The following is a 13,233-nucleotide window of genomic DNA, read 5'->3' on the forward strand; positions in this document are numbered from 1 at the left end:
ATCTATCTTTCACTTATAGCGATATAATCTGTTTTGAAGTTCAAAATATACATGTAGTTACCCTAAGGAGATATCTTTATAAGAATTTTAATGAGAGATTTTTTTTTTTTTTAAAATTCAAAAAGAAGAGATCTTTATATTTATATTGTTTAAGCGAAGAGATATATATCAAACAAAAATAGATATATGTATCATCTCTATGTTAAAGAAATATCTCTGATTATTTTGATCTTGGGCTGCAAAATTATGCTCGATGCTTGTAAACAGCCTTTGAGCAGGGAGGGATCTTGATCGTGCCACGCCTTACAGATAATCTAAAACTGTCATTTTTCGTCTCTGTCACGTATTGTATGTATTTGTAAAAAATCACGTTATGATGCTCTTTTCACGTCGTCTGCCTAACTTGGTTCAAACTTCGCCTGATTTGTACTTAAAGCAATTCAAAACATTTGATATGCATATATCAATGAATTGGTTAGACATTCGTCTTTACTTTCGTTATATTTTTTTAAATGTCGCGAATATTTAATTACATCAATCAAATCACTTACAATCGGAGTCATTTTCGTTGAGCTGTGCTTTTACTAATACGTGACATTGACTAAAAATAACAGTTTTGGATTATCTGTAATACATATTTACAAAACCTAAGTAAATAGTAAGTCTACCCCAACAGAAAATGGATATACAGAAATTGGAAATATTCATACATTCACCATAAATCAAAATGTAAGGCACATAAATGTTAGTTTACTTTAATGAAAAAAATGTATGTAAAAGGTCTCATTCAAACCTTTTAATTTGTTCTTGAAATATCCTCCGGACAAAGAGACACTTTTAACAAAATAGAAATTAGGTGAATCATAACTTTCAAATACTTTAAATATTCTATTTCAAAATAAGAAATATATAACTCCAGTTTAAGAACAATGTATTTACTACATTTAAATCAAATCTCTTCATGAATTTTTAAGATATACTATTTTTAGTTTAGTTTACTAAGTCCATAAGTATATAAAAAAAAAAAGCCTGTAAATTGAAGAAAAATTGTCCAATCAATATGAAAATACCAGTTGCACATCTTCATATGGTGAGTAATGAGTGTAAAAATTGTCAGGAAAATCCATGCTCTAGTTTCTTAGAGCATGCACGGACAAAATCATGTCTACATACAGACGGACATGCTGAATCCAATATACCCCCTCCCGAACTTTGTTTGTGGGGGAGGGGGTATAAATATGCGGAAGTTGATACTAGTTCTTCAAGGTACATGTAGATGTTTAGTCAGTGTGCCATATTGGATGTGTCTTTCTTGTCAAAATGAATGTAATCACACCAACTGGCTTCAAACTGATGATAGTATATCTAACTTAAATCATGTTCATAAGAAAACAAAATTAAAGGTCCCAAGAAAGAGATTACATGTACATGTATTTTTCAAGATGATTAAGAAGGGAAATAATGAGAACATTTAAAAACGTCCATAGCGAGCATGTCAGCCATTATCATAACATCGGGGTAACAACTGAGTATGCAATGGTTATACACTGTCCTGTATGTTATTTACATGTGAAAGATGAAGATAACGAACAGTGATCAATCCCACAAGGTATACAAAATAGGAAGTTGGACAAACACGGACCCCTGGACACACCAGAGGTGAGATCAGGTGTCCAGGCCCCAGGATCATGCAACAAACCCAGACTTAAGCCAAATTTTCAATCACCTGTAAACTATTCATTACTTTTGAACCGAACCTCTTAATTTGCAGACACTAGAAATTCAATGAAACAATATTGAATAGCAATTTCATTTTGGAATGATTAACTTCTCAATCATTTCATCACAATATTCAGATTTTGACTTAAGCTTAAGATGTTTCATGATCCTGGGGCCAGGGGAGGAGTAAACATCCCCTGTCGATCGGCCACACCCGCCGTGAGCCCTATGTCTTGATCGGGTAAGTCTGCCAAGAGCATTTGACCAAATGATAGGTTGTACTGGCAAACTAGACCATATAATTTGCAAACTGCTCACTTTAAACGAGACTGTTGAAACCCCTGTAACATAATTATCATGTATTAGACGGGTCCAGGCGAGTTTCAGTTTATAACTTACTTAAAGGGAACGTAGGGTCAAAAATCAAATTTTGATATGTGAAAACTGGTACCATGCAGACAACAAAATCTAGCATAGAAAAAATAATTGCTGCTGATAACAAGATTTAATCTGTCATTTGCACTGAAAACTGAGCTGAATGGGAGAATCTCTTATCATGTCGGCTGATGACGTGTATGCGGCAATTCATTACAAATGCTGTGCCTATAGCACTAAATGGGTTACAGAGTATCTATAATCTAAATGTCGGGAGTTCAAGCGAAATTTTGCACTGTGGTCAAAGGAAAAGGAATACATGTATCTACCTTTTAGCATCCCTGATCTCCCCCCAAAACTATGAACATTGTGCAATAATTGGATACATAATCTTGGAAATGAATCTTTTGTTTTTGAACAGCATTTTGAGGAAGAGTCTTTTAAAGAGGATATCAGGGTAAGTACCAGTTATATTTGCTTTTTACTCAGTAAATACTAATAATTCTTAATGTGTATAACCATAGTTTATTTACAACAAACTTTTACTTATATAATAATTTTCTAATTTAATCTATCCTTATCCAGTGAACATTTTGTACAGGCTAAATATGAATTAAGGGATGGGTAAACACTGCTTTTTAAATATTAAAAGTTAAATTAATATCTATTTAAGTTAAGATATTGGGATATACACCAAACCTATTAAAAAGAAGATGCAGTAACTAAAATATTTTATGGCAGCAAGCCTAAGAAAATAAGAGAAAATAGCTCAAAAAGATTAGGAAAAGCATGATACATGTAATACTTTCAAAAATCATCACAGCACTAGCACATTTTGTATTATACTATTGTTTTTAAAGAAATTGAAAATGTACAAGTAAACAAATGAAGTATAGTATATATGAAGTATAGTATATATGAAGTAAGTATATATAATTAATTAGTCATTATTTTTCAGCTAATCCATTTTCTTTTGGAAACCAATGAAAACTCGTATGCAGAACCTATTGACCAACCTGGACTATCAGCATCTAAGGAAACAGGTAATTTGATGCACTTCTCTATTAAATGATTAACAAAGTTTTACCACCAAGGTCATTTTAATTCCCCCTGTGCAGTTAATCTTTCAAGTCTTGACATTTACGTGGCAATTACTGCAGGGATGTAGTGATAATCAACTGATTTGTGCTGTATACAGGTTCACATTGTAAGATTCTCTTGTAAACAGATGTACTAATAAATCAGAAAGAGAGAAAACTACTATGAAAAATAAACTCTTTGTTGTGTGAAATACATGTACATGCACTTTCATGAAAATTCATTACTAAAGTTATAAAGTAATGGTTTGATTTCATTTTTATATTTTCAGCTCAATGAAGACATGAATAGTGACAAAAATATCCCACTCTCAATCCATATTGAAGAATAAATCAACTTTGTGCAACATATACAGATAGAATTGCCCAGTCATTGTCCATCATATGTGCTAAGGAATGTTCAAGTGAAGAATGAAGAAGTGAAAATAATGAACAATTCTGTATAAAGAATACAAAATTAAAAGTTTAAGAATTCAGAGTGTCGTTTTCATCAATTTATCCCAATGCACTAGTGTTTTCATTTGAAGCTGCTAATAATTCCTCTTCATTATAATCAGGCTCATATTGATATCCTTTGCAGTCAGACATGATCAGATGCTTTCACTGAGAGGCAATTGCCCGGTATACGTCATAAACAGATGGGATTGTGGGAAATATCTTAAAGAGCGATAACTTTATCTTGCAAAATGGCAGCCTCCACCAGATGATGTGTAGCTATATTTAATAGCCGATTTCTACACAACAGATTACAATCAAATGGAAATAACCAGTGGACTTAATTACTAAATATTTAGTATTTGAAATGTGAAAATCTTTTTTTATACCCTACGTTCCCTTTAAACAGTTTACTGCGACTAAATCTTGTTCAAATTGACACGCTTCAATTAACTTTCCTAACATTATTCCATAGTTCATGGCTGATTTGTTACATTGTGACAAATTCTAACACTGTACAAACGTGCATGTTTGATAGCATTATATACTTAAACACCAATTCATTTCCCCCAGACTTCCAAAATACATGCATTTTGAATTTGTCTCTCAAAATTCTAGCAGCGAAATGAGATCGATCGAATCTAACGACTTCTTAGATGAAATTATGAACGGCGAAAAAGAAAATCAAGGATATATATATATATATATATATATATATATATATATATATATATATATACTATGAAATATATTGGACTATGTACATGTAGAACAAAAGATGATGTCACAGAACTGTTTTAATTTATATCAAAAGCAGATATTCATAATATTTTCGTTTTAAGCTATTTTCACATAATAGTTTGTTTCATTTAACATTTATATCTCTTCATGTAGAAAACAAACCTCTGATGTGCCTTCCATTGATTTTTAAAGAACATATTTGAAGCATTAATTGGTCTAATAGTTTGCAGAAGAAATCGTTCAATTTCCTGGATATTTGAGCATTGTTTTGATGTAATTTTCATTAATTGAAAGATACATAAAAGTCGAGTCGAGTATCAGGATTTTTTCTGTTCATGACAACATTACAACAAATCCCATAACATTATTAATTATACCGACATATTGCAGAGTTAGAAACTAGGGTAAACCATGAAGAAATCAGGCCACCCTGACTTATACAGCATTATGTAAACAACGGGCAAACAATTGGTACAGAAACGGAACACGTTAGACAGCATTTGGCCGAATGACAGGTTGTATTCGTAAATTACATGTAGATTGTGATAACGACCCTAGAATTTTCGAAAACATTAATTTAAAGGATACTTGAAACCCCCAATAACATAAATCTATTTGTTAATAGCCAGCCTCGATTTCAAAACTGATCAGAGCAGAAAATGGTCTTGCGTATCGAATTAATTGAGAGAAAAAAACATCATATACAGGTGATAATGGAATATTCCTACATAAATATTGGAAGTTGACGATGGAGAAGCTGAAGTCACCTCGTTTGTCACAAAATTGAATTGATAGATTGCTGTTAACATCTATGTTTAATAAATTATCCAAGTATGAAGCAGATATGGAAGACTGTGGTGTATTCTATTTCAAGTTCACTGGGATATATCGAACATATGAATGAAAATGAGTACTGGATATACTAATAGATAAAACGTCGTTGATATATCTAATTATCGAGCTAAAAGCCACAGAAAGCTATTTTTCTCCTTAGTGGAAGCTTTTGAATAAATTTGGTCTCTTACGAATATAGAAACGGGTCAGTTGATAAAGGAACACAATTTGTGCCCATGGGAATTCTAACAGACTCTGTTGGAAGACCTGATCACCAAAGACTACGTGAATATTGTTAATGAGGAACTCCAGCATTTTTTGATATCTTCAGAGTATTTGTGTAAATCACAACGTAGTTTCCGGGATGACTGATTCACAAGATTTACACACTGGTTTTGACTACGGATTACTCTGTTTACCTGATCAAGATATAGGGCTCACGGCAGGGGATGCTTATACCTCTGATACATGTACATCTGATCCTATCTCTGGTATATCCAGGGATCCGTGTTTGTCCAACTCTTAATGTCTATTCCTTATACGGGTTATGAAATTGATCACTGTTCGTTACCCTCACCGTTTCATGTATGAATATTTCCGTGTTCCATTTTTATTGAAGAAGCAGTTATCTATGATGTCAAAAAACCCTGTCTTTAATTCATCATGAGGAATTATCGTATAAAGTGTCAAAAAGTTGCATGTTTTGATGTTGTTGATTTCGGAAAAGTTTTTTGATTTCAAATGTACTATTAAAAAAATTGGAATTTTTTTTTCTTTTTACCCTATTCTTCATTATCTTCCCTTGAATTTTCCTTCTTTTGAACAAACTTGAATCTCCCTCACCTAAGTCTGCTTTGTGGCAATTATGGTTGAAATTGGTCAAGAGGTTAGGGAGAAGACGTTATGAACGTTAAAAGATTACACACGAGGGACATCCCCCCCCCCCTCCCCGACAGGAATAGGCCACCCGAGTTACGCAGGCAGGTGAAATCATAAAGGATCGATGCTGCATAATAGGAAAATATTTGTGCGGGACAAAAATATTTGATAAAAAATTAAAACACAGTGTTGAGTCCATGCACACCATTGCACGTGTGTTTCCTTTGAGTGAGGCTTAACCTGTTTAGCATTTTGGATTGACAATCGCTGATCTGAGCACAATGCATGATGTGTGAAGTACCACCGTAACATACATTATACAGTACCGACAACAATATACGCTGAAACAATACACGCTGGTACAATAATATACGCCGAAACAATACTACACGCTGAAACAACAATATATGTTGAAACAATAATACACGCTGGGACAACAATATGATCATCTATTTTATGCATATAAAGTAGATGACTTTATTTTACGAGAAAACGAAAATTTTGGTCGGGTTCGGCCTGCGGCTTAAGCACTATAAAAAACCGGGAACTTTAGGATCTGCCTCCTTTTCAGCCACCCATCGGATACAGAGTAGGTGCATTACTTTGGGATGATCAATATGATTTTTAGAAAATGCTTTTCTACCTTTTTCAACCACCCATCGGATACAGAAAAAATTCTTCCAAAAACTAAAAGGTCGAAGCCAAATTCCAGGAATTCCGCAGTGAAGAAATATAAATCGTCCATGCAAGGGAGACTGACCCATCCAGTGTAGTGGACCATGATCCACCTGGTGCAGTATTGCAAGCCCCCCAGAAGCAGCCAGCAGCTCACTGATACTGAATACCCCCCTCCCAAAGTGGTGACAGCACTGGACATTCAACCAGGTACTAGAAATGCTACAGGTTCTGAGAACCAGTTTATTGACAGCATCTATTCAGTGTTAACCAGCAATGTTTCTAGTTCCTTAAAGGCTAAAATTATAAGTTCCTCTTACATAGACATTGGACTTTTGCTAGACAGTACATCTCATGCTGAATGTACAGAAAAAAGAATATTTTGTAATGATTAGTCACAAGGGAGCTTGCCAAGCCCAGTTTTAAGATTCAATCCATCAGTAGATGGACAGATGCAATTTTAGTATATGCCACCATATATGCTGCAGCACACCCACAGTCATTTCAAGAGCTTCTTAAATATATGCATGGTATTAGACTGGGGGCATCGAGAGGTGGAGAATCAAATTTGGGGTGGAAGACATGATGAACAATTTAGACTTCGCCGTAGTGTCGACCCCTCCATATCATGGTGTAAAGTAGACTGAGTTGTGGCTGGTGTTTATGGCCTCGCCATCACTTCAACCACCAGGTAACCACACTAATCCTCCTCAATATAAATGCTACAATTTCAACTTTAAGGGAAATTGTGACCATATATGTCTTGTAAAACTTGTTCATATGCCACTGCCAGAACCTACCTGATAGCCATTAGTTTTCAATGCAAAATTCAAAATTTGGCAAATGTAACACAAAATTCTTGAAATAGACACTGTTGAAATGATTATTAGGATTCCACAGGCAAAATTAGACATCTTGAGGGATTTAATGAATAGTTTTTTTGGATAGGAAAAAAGACACGTTGCAGGAAATGCAATCATTAGTTGGTATGTTAAATTTTTTCTCCATGGCAATACGGTTCAGTAGAGCTTTCATTCGGAGAATGTATAACGCTTTTAGTGGAGTCATCATATCAGATTGTCAGTAGGAATAAAAATAGACCTTATGATGTGACTCGTATTTATTTTTCAGATACAGTGTGGGAAGATTCTAATGTGCTGCAATTATTTACAGATAGTGCAAGGTCATGTCAGCTAGGTTGTGGGGGTTATTTTAAGGGGGAATGGTTTTTTCTACAATGGTCACAACATTGGATGGGACAAGACATTATTAGAGACATGACATTCCTAGAGCTTATACCCGTAGTGTTAGCAATAGAGTTATGGGGAAATCAGTTGCAACACAAGAAGTCTCTGGTCAGTGTAATTCATTGCCAATCATCTAGATCCAAAAGAGTAATGGAGTTAGTCAGGCATTTTGTGTTTAGACTCATGTTGTTTGGTGTTATATTTAAGGCTCAGCCCATATCTAGTGTGGATAATAATATTGCAGATTCTATAAGAAGCTGGCACCAGAGGCAAGCAGCATGCCAGAGCCTATCCCAGTAGAGTTAGTCAACATGATTTACAGATTCATGTGAAAAAGTTGCTAGATGCATCAATCTCTAAGAATACCAAGGCATCATATGAAACAGGGCTAAAATCATTCTATAGTTTTCGTAAGGGATTTGGTTTTGGTCAATTGTGGCCCCCTTCACTCCATGATATTGTGCAGTTTATTGCTTATTTGTCTTGTAAAACTTGTTCATATGCCACTGCCAGAACCTACCTGATAGCCATTAGTTTTCAATGCAAAATTCAAAATTTGGCAGATGTAACACAAAATTTCTTAGTGGGTAAACTGCTGGAAGGTATGAAGAGGATGAACAGGTCAACTGATGCTCGGTTGCCCATAACATTACAGCTCCTTACGAAAATTGTTCAAGTGTTGCCATCCATTTGCTTTGACAGTTACATTACGAAGCTAAGTTGTTTAAAGCAGCATATTCGTTAGCCATTTTTGCTTTCCTTAGAGTTGGCGAGATGTCATTGTCGGTTGGGAATGATGTCCAATCTATCTTACAAATGACAGATGTCACTTTCGAAACTAATTATTCCAAAATACTTGTGCACATTAGAAAATCTAAATCTTACCAATATGGGAGGGGTGTTTTTCTGGCCTTAGATAGGGGTGGGGGTATATTGTGCCCAGTTGCAAGCGTGATTGATTACTTGAGGATTAGACCTCATATAGTAGGACCACTTTTCATTCATTTGGGTAAAAATCCACTTACTAGACATAAGTTCTCCTCAGTACTAAACCGAACTTTGGGGGTTCTGAGAGAGAAAGGGCATTTTAGGGACCATTCATTTCGGATAGGAGCAGCCACAGCTGCATCGAGTCTGGCTATTCACAAGAAGACATAATGCAAGCAGGGCGGTAGAGGTCTAGGGTATATAAAATACATTAGATATCCAATTAGACACATGCTGGGGTTTAGCAAATAAATTCCACTCGTATATGATGTAGTCTTTACTAATTCTCTCTTAGAATTGTAGAATCTCCTGAAGTTAAAGTGTGGTGTGTAGTTTCATCCATAATCAAACATGCTATGAGGGAGTCACTAGACAGACCGGGGGGGGGGGGGGGGGGGGGGACAAGTCTAGGACTGGACAGATTAAACATGAATATCTGGTGGCAAGGATATTCAGGCTTCAAGTTACTTAAGTTAAATAAAAAAAACTAAATTGGCCTAAACATTTTGAAGAAGCACCAGACATCATGGTCATTCATTGTAGGGGGAATAATATTGAGTCTTTAGATCTTTACACGCTCCTGTCCAAAATCAGGTCACATTACAGTTGACTAAGACTCATTGTCCACAGTCAACCCTTGTTTTGACCAAATACTCCCACGTTTAGAATGGAGACATTCTGTGGATAGTAAAGCCATGGAGAGATGCCGGATTAAGGTGAATAATATTGCAGCTTCCACTGTGTTTAAGTTAGGTGGTTGTTACATTACGGACCCAGACTTCTCAGTTTTTGATGCCTGATGGGGTCCATCTTAATGAGATGGACAATTCCATCTTCCTAAATACTCTACAAGGGGGGGGGGGGGGGGGGGGCTTGAATTCTTCACTTTAAAACTAGGGCGGGTATATCCCGATGGTTTCAGTTAGAAGGGCGAATTGGTTCGTGGGGGTCATTCAGTTGCTTGGGTGCTCCCCCATGTGTGGGATGACTCTGAACCATTGTGATTGGTTCACTGTCATGTGGCGTTTGCGCACACCAAAGCAACTGAGGCCTACAACCTGGGTATGATCTTGTGAAATTGTGACACTTGAACTGTGAACTCTGAATGTGAAACAAGTACGTATGCTTAATGTGGATTGACTGAGGCATACAACCTGGGTCTGATCTTTTGAATTTGTGACATTTGAACTGTGAACTCTGAATGTGAAACATTATGTATGCTTGAGGTGGATTGACATTTATGTGCATATTCATGCAGTTGAGCTGTGTAGATAACATCCAATTTTACTTGGTATGCTTAAATAAATTTCCATAAATAAGTAACCATCCGCGGTTTACCCGGGGTGGTCATTTTGTATGCAGTCTATATATATATATATGTGAACCTTTGATGATTTGAATGATGTTGTATTTAAATTTGATAATGTTGTGTGGGTTTGCCCATATGTTTTGTGTTGAATGGCATCCCACAAAAATTTTAAAAGCCACGGCCAATGTTCGCCAAAATAAATTTAATCAAAGCATTCTGCTTTATGTTGGTGTTTTTCTCTGTATAAATAAGATCATCTATTTTATGCATATAAAGTAGATGACTTTATTTTACGAGAAAACGTTCTCTAATTTTGAATGTAATACATCAAGAAAAGGTGTGCTTTATAATTTATTTACAAATAGTATTTTTACGTCGAGAAGTTATCTAGAACCCAATGTACCAAGAAATATCATTCTTACATTAGCAAGATTTAGAACAAGTAACCACAGAATACCTATTGAGACAGGCAGATGAAGTGGTGTGCCCAGAAGCTAGAGAATTTGTATTTTATGTGAAAATGAGGTTGGGGATGAGTTTCATTATATCATGACTTTTTCAGCTCTTAGTGATAGTAGAAAACTTTATCTACCTTCTAAATATACAAACAGACCAAATGTCACAAAATTCTTTACCTTGTTTTCATATAAAAGTTATCTATTATGAGTAATCTTTCCAAATCAATGAATATAATTCACAAAAGAGTTACCCTTCGAGGTTAAAAATTAATAAACTCTTTCATGCATTGCATCAACTGAATTCTTTGTTTAACATTGTGTGTATATGTATATCAATATGTATATCTTCTCTATGTTGTTTTGTGCAATATGAAAATAAATTGAATTGAATTGAGACACTCTGCATGATTCTTATGGAGGAAATACTTACTTCACGAATTATTCATCGGTCCATACACTGGACATGTAGCATACATAAACACATGACGCCACACAGACCGACCAAAGGTTCATAAAATGATTTAGGGGAGGGAGGATCGTATATGTATATGAGATAACCAAATGTGGTGACAAGTATTGCGCATACATCTCTTATAATCGGGAGGGGGCGTTCGTAATTTCCTTAAATTGTACTAATAACATTGTGAATGCATTCACTGGTCTAGAACTAAATGTGTGGAAGCATTTTCTATATCATGAATAATTCTCTTTAGCTTTTAGAAGCACTTATTTTCAAAAGTTATTGCTTTCATTAATAATCCAAACATCTGATTATTTAATATATTTTGTTATATCAAGCACTAAGCTTATCCATTAGTTGATACAATCTTTCAGCAAGTTAAACAAGACTGTAACAACAAAACCTAATAAAACATTAATTTTAAGAGGTATAGCAGCATTTTAATGATTGCCCAGATTTTCATTATCGTCAAACAATTTATCAGGATCCACGCAGATAAGATTATATCTCTGTTGTTTGCTTTAATTCAGAGTCCATTTGTAAAATTATATGGAGCCTTCATGTACTGGTTGGATGTTTTATTCATTGAATATTGTGTAATTTTCATATACCAGGCAGCTGTTTTATATTCAGGTTAATTTGTTGTAATTTATACTTTAAAAATGACCCATTTTATCTTTTAAACGGAGTTGGTTTTATTTGGGGGGGGGGGGGGGGGGGGGGGGGGGGCAGACAAACAAAACTAATTTATGACAATAAATTGTTTATGTGGTTGCCTTGTATAAGGCTAATTTTAGCCTTCATGTACATGTCATGACTGCACATGCTCATTTTATTCTTTGTTTGTGTACATTACATTTCAAGTCAGTAAGCCAACACCCACCCCTCCTCCTGCGCTGGATTTTTATTTCCAAACCAGGAGTTTTTAATGAATGCTCTTAATTTTCTTGTCTATGACTGTATTTTGGTAGGCGAGGTAACGCCCCATACACTTGTACCAGGATTTTTTTAATTTAATGATCTCAATTTTCTAGTCATATGTACTAGTACATGTACCAGGATTTTTGGTCAAATACAAATGACGAAGCTTTGTACATATGTCACCAATTTAGTGCATAATGTAGCATTAGTCAACTCTTTTTTAACAACAAAGTGTTTGCCTGGTTGGATGTTTTATTCATTGCATGTTGTGCAATTTTCATATACATATACCAGACAGCTGTTATTTATTCAGGTGTATTTGTTGTCATCTATACTTAATGAATGACCTATTTCATCTTTTAAGCGGAGTTGGATTTATTTGTGGGTGGCAGACAAACATAAATACATTTATTAAATATTTTGCAAAGATAAATGGCATCACTAAGAAAACTTGATTTATCTAACGTTTACTAAGTTTTACCATGTAACATTCTAGTAACTTAAGACTACTTTCTCATAAACTTTTAAAATTGCCTAATCACTGCGTATGAATACCTTTGACCTAACGAGTACTATACAAGTGTATTATTAAAATGTAATAGACATACCCATTTAAATTGCTAATGTGAAGAGACTTGATGTACAACTTCTCATATACTTTTAAAAAACCTTAAAGACATTTTTTAAATATAGTATTTTTAAAAAATCGTTACAAATAATAATTGCCCATTTCTCGTGAAATAAAAGAGTACAAACTATTATTTAACAAGCATTTTATATTTTAAACATAACACTGGCCTTAATTAGTAATCTTTCTCACTAAGTTTTGTGTATAGATTTTATTAACCTCTATTTTACAACAGATAAGTATAAATAACTGCATCCCGCTTCCACAACTGATTGTTGGTTTCATCATAGATAGCTATAGCGTTCTTGCCCTAGTTACAGACATTATTAATCAATCACTCAGTTAGTCTGTGTTTTCATTATCCTTTAAAGAAGCTGTTGTTCGTCCTCTAATCAAAAAAGCTGGCCTAGATACACAGGAACACCGGAATTACATACCTGTTTCAAACCTCCCGTTTCTCTCCAACAT

General features: G+C 34.8%; 1 long non-coding RNA gene and 1 pseudogene across 2 annotated transcripts; both read left to right on the forward strand.

Moving 5' to 3' along the window:
- The first annotated feature begins 2,119 nt into the window (after positions 1-2,119).
- On the forward strand, positions 2,120-3,663 carry LOC125653361 (uncharacterized). 2 transcript variants are annotated; one of them, XR_007366106.2, is made up of 3 exons: positions 2,120-2,551; positions 3,053-3,137; positions 3,464-3,663. It is a non-coding gene; the product is annotated as an uncharacterized LOC125653361 (long non-coding RNA). The 2 variants fall into 2 exon arrangements; XR_008798929.1 differs by lacking the exon at positions 2,120-2,551 and having other exon boundaries at positions 2,570-3,137.
- A 3,196-nt stretch (positions 3,664-6,859) lies between these two features.
- LOC125654083 (uncharacterized) lies at positions 6,860-9,599 on the forward strand (annotated as a pseudogene).
- Positions 9,600-13,233: the final 3,634 nt, after the last annotated feature.

Source organism: Ostrea edulis, chromosome 1 (genome assembly GCF_947568905.1).
Source record: "Ostrea edulis chromosome 1, xbOstEdul1.1, whole genome shotgun sequence".
Classification (NCBI taxonomy): domain Eukaryota; kingdom Metazoa; phylum Mollusca; class Bivalvia; order Ostreida; family Ostreidae; genus Ostrea; species Ostrea edulis.